The sequence below is a fragment of the Helianthus annuus genome, chromosome 4 (genome assembly GCF_002127325.2).
Source record: "Helianthus annuus cultivar XRQ/B chromosome 4, HanXRQr2.0-SUNRISE, whole genome shotgun sequence".
NCBI classification, from domain to species: domain Eukaryota; kingdom Viridiplantae; phylum Streptophyta; class Magnoliopsida; order Asterales; family Asteraceae; genus Helianthus; species Helianthus annuus.
Genome location: NC_035436.2, coordinates 124,539,297 through 124,543,421, shown reverse-complemented (window position 1 = coordinate 124,543,421; position 4,125 = coordinate 124,539,297). Strand labels below are relative to the sequence as shown.

The 4,125-nt window shown below is 35.7% G+C and overlaps 1 long non-coding RNA gene across 3 annotated transcripts; it reads right to left on the bottom strand.

Moving 5' to 3' along the window:
• Positions 1 to 1,353: 1,353 nt before the first annotated feature.
• LOC110902620 lies at positions 1,354 to 3,711 on the bottom strand. Of its 3 annotated transcripts, none has more exons than XR_002571276.2 (4): positions 3,404 to 3,711; positions 3,223 to 3,320; positions 2,080 to 2,136; positions 1,354 to 1,549 (listed from the first exon to the last, which is right to left on the bottom strand). It is a non-coding gene; the product is annotated as an uncharacterized LOC110902620 (long non-coding RNA). The 3 variants fall into 3 exon arrangements; XR_002571274.2 differs by having other exon boundaries at positions 3,223 to 3,316; positions 3,404 to 3,706; XR_002571275.2 differs by lacking the exon at positions 2,080 to 2,136 and having other exon boundaries at positions 3,223 to 3,316; positions 3,404 to 3,699.
• Between the last annotated feature and the right edge of the window lie 414 nt (positions 3,712 to 4,125).

The following is a 4,125-nucleotide window of genomic DNA, read 5'->3' as shown; positions in this document are numbered from 1 at the left end:
CTTAGCAAGGCCAGTTGATGTAAGATGTCCATTTCTTCAACATCAGTGAGGTCAAAATGCTGTAAATCATTTAGTTCAAAGCTTAAATTGTCTGACATCTGGTTTTCATTTGCAGTGAATGCATAACCTATAGAGTGAGGATCAGGGTTGTTAAAATTTGCACCAGCAGTTATGTCAATGAAGTGATCATAACCCTGATCCTTACCACTACTACCAGATTCTTCTTGACCCAGAAGAGCAGTGTTACCGAATGAATAATCATCAACGGTTTTCCCTGACTCTTGTAACTTCCTTTTCTGGTTCAACTCCCTTTCGTAGGTCAGGAGTCGACCATGGAGTTGGGTCAAGGTCAGATCCTTGAACTCAGGTGAGTTTCGGGTGACAAATGCTATTGTGTCCCATTTGTCTGGCAGTGACCTGAGGAACCTGCTGTTTTGAGTTGAGTTTGTAAAAGTGGTTTTAACAAGCCTCAGTTCACTGATGAGACAACTGAACCGCTCAAATTGTTGCGTCAGTGATTCACCTTTAACATGACAAAATGTTTCATACTGTTGGTTCAGGATTTCCCTATTGTTTTCTATGACCTCTTCGGTACCTCCAAATTGTTCCTTAAGTGCGTCCCACAACTCTTTGGCATTGTCACAATGTAACAATCCAGCATATATTTCGTTGGGTAGCGCTGGTTCTATGATACTAAATGCTTTAGCATCTAGTTCAAACTTTTGATAATCCGTTTCAGTATAATTTTCAACAGGTTTTGGAACTTGTTTTTTAGCATCTTCAGCGCTTGGCACTGTAGGAACATGAGGACCAAAGATAACAGACTTCCAACAACCTGTGCTTTGTTGAGCGAGGATGTGACCCATCCTCCTCTGCCAGATGTTGTACTCATTTCTTTTTAGCATTGGTGGTTTAAAGAGAGAACCAATGTTGTTTTTATCGTCCTGAGATTGTGACGTCATTCTTGTTGTTTTACAGGTACTGAGAAATCAACTTTAGTGGTGATTAATCCTTACTCTGTTTTTCAACGACGAACAAACGATCAGTATCAACTGTCTTGAGCTGAACTATTTACGTCAAAATGATTGTTAAATCAAATTTGACTGTCCAAGCTCTGATACCAATTGTTGGATCTGAGTTTCCTTTTGATTGTATTTTGTGTTTGAAGTTAAGATGAAAATGGATGAGTTGTGCAGTGGAATTAAAATGAAAACAAACTTTGCATACAATCAAATGAGAGTAATACTTTAATCAAACATCTTTTACACTATGAACCGAATGATTGAATTTAATGTCACACCCCTTTCTGCGGCGAAAGCACGAGGTGTGATCATGAAAGGTTCTCATTGCATACGAAGAGTAAACATACTACATGCTCATAAAAATAACTTCAAATACCAACCATTCATAATTTGAAAACACAAGTTTAGCGTCTACATCGCGACGATAGCATAAAACATTGTCTTAAAAGTTTACAACTTTATTTAAGCAGAACATAACGACATCCATAAGCATGAGTAAGACCGCGCGCACATCCACCTTTAGTTACCTGAAATACATGTGAGTTTTGAAAAAACGTCAACATAATGTTGGTGTGAATTCATGCAGTGACTGTTTTGAATGTTTAATATACTCGAATGAAAACATAATATAAAACTTGTAGAATGTTTGAATGTAACTTGTAAAACGTATCTGTAACTGGGTATTATGACTGTTTGAATGTGTGAGATTGCTAGTGGTTTGCAAGGCCACTAACATATGTCACGACATAGGAAGCCACCAAACCTAGACATTTTTGTCAACTTTGACTGAGACACAGAAGCACTCATTGGTAGAAGTAGGCCAAGAGTGGGGTTGCCTGAAACCCATTAGATCTAACCTTTTGTTCTGTGGTCTTAATGTATACGTTGATTAATGTTGCTTATGGTACCCTATTCGAGACATGGTCTAGAATGTTTCACTTGAATGTTTTTGTACCCATCATAACACATGTAAACATTGTAAAAGTTGTAACATGTATTTCACCCCCGAAGTTATAAAACTGAAAACAGTTAAAGAAAAGGGGGAACATGAACTCACTGTTTTGCGTTCCGAAGTGTACGCTAGCAAAATCAAACGTCCAAAACAATTCCCGACCTACACGTGTCCTAATTCATATAAGACTCTAAGGTCCATGACATAAAGCCCTAGCACATGTGTTGGTCATAATCAAATCATCCAACTAGCTAGATTTGAAATAAGTATTTTCTTGTTTTTAGTACGACGTGCTGACACGTTGGTGATTCGTTCCAAGTCGACAAAATATATATTTACACCGAACTGTATATTTATTATAACAATGTATCGCCATTATTACACTCGTAGTAGGTTTTGACTAAATCATATCTGGGTATGAAAGTAAATATACTTTTAATCTGGTTTAACGACAAATAGTTATACACCAAAAAAAAAAATTGTATCTTTATATTTAGATTATAACTCTCATAATACCACAAATATTTTAAAAAAATGATAAGTTTATATTTGTTTTGTTCAAGGTCAACACTTGTTTATATAAATGCTAGAATACTTACATAATATTATAGATATGAATTTAGTGTCTTTATGAGTTAAAATTATCTGTCATTTAAGTTTCTAAGTATCTTTCTAAATAATCGTAACTTTTTGCCATATAGCTATTCATATTTGTAATTGATTTATGACACCATAAATACAAATTTATGAAAATTTATTTCAACAGTTCCTCCAATCTTCATAACATACGTATACAAGCAAATAAATTCTCATAAGTACATAATATTCACTTTTATTTTGTGATCTTTAATTTAACTTTAATTTTTTTTTTAGAATCACTAGTTTCTATATTATATTATATATATATATATATAAACTCTAGACTCTTATCATCCTAATGGTACTATACTTGACCCCAAAATTGTATATGATCCAAAATATCTGTATATGTATATACTCCATACATAAGGAGGGATACCAAGTAAACATTTTGTGAGAATTTTAGGATCCATTTGGCATACTTATTAAACATTCATATATTCTGTACATTTTCTCATGAACTAACTTGCATAGTGTAGTAAAAGAAACCAAGTTCAGCCAAGTTTATATCTCAAACTAGTCATGGATTTTTAAGTGGGAATCACTACTCGGATGATTTGACGTATAAACCACATGAAGAGTTCGAAGGATAATCATAACAACACTTACAAGAGCAAGCGAGGATGCGTTCGAAAGACGAGATGATGAAGAACTCGAACTCGCTTTCCGGGGAATTTGAGACTTGCTTCTTGCGGACCGTGAACTAGCTTTGAATATAAAAGCGACTAGATAAGAAGGAGATTTATAAGGCTAGTTTTGATCTAAGGTTCAAACTCGAAAGAAAACTTACGCTAATGTTGGCTCGAACTAGACACCAAGGTAGTGAGAACGGTGTCGAACGGAACCTGTGACGATGCTCGGTGATGAACTAGTTTGATGGCTGAAGATTACCACACTAGAACAACTCGGAATCACTTGGGTTGGCTGGGATTTTGGATGGTTTCGGTTGGGTGTGCAGAACCAAGAGAGATGTGTGTGTTTGTTGGGTTCTCTTAGAGTGTGATATGTGGATTGGAGTTCAGTATTTATAGGAGTCTTGGATGGGTGAAGCCTTGTGAAAGTAACCAAGGTTTTTGATAGTTACTCTAAATATTTGGATTTTGACCATTCTAGTTATTGAAATTGGTTTGAATCTGATTTTTTTTTTTTTTTTTTTGAACGGCAAATTTGGATCACTGACGGATCACTGGAGTATCATCGTGCCATCAGCGGAACCACCCGATCATATCCATCTCCACTAGGCATAATGCCTATACACCAATTCAGGAGTAAACCCAATAAATATGGGAAAACCCCCTTTATGAGAATCGAACCCAGGACCTATTGATCTAAAGTCTTATCTCACCCCTAAGATGCCAATAGGCTATAAAGCCATGGGCGGTTTGAATCTGATGGTTTGTTTCATATTTAGTTTGTAGAGAAATCATGATGTTTGCATGGGAGTTTGGTGAGTATGTTATTCAGTACATTTTTTCCTTGGATGGTGTTTTTTTTTATGAATAAACAATTGAG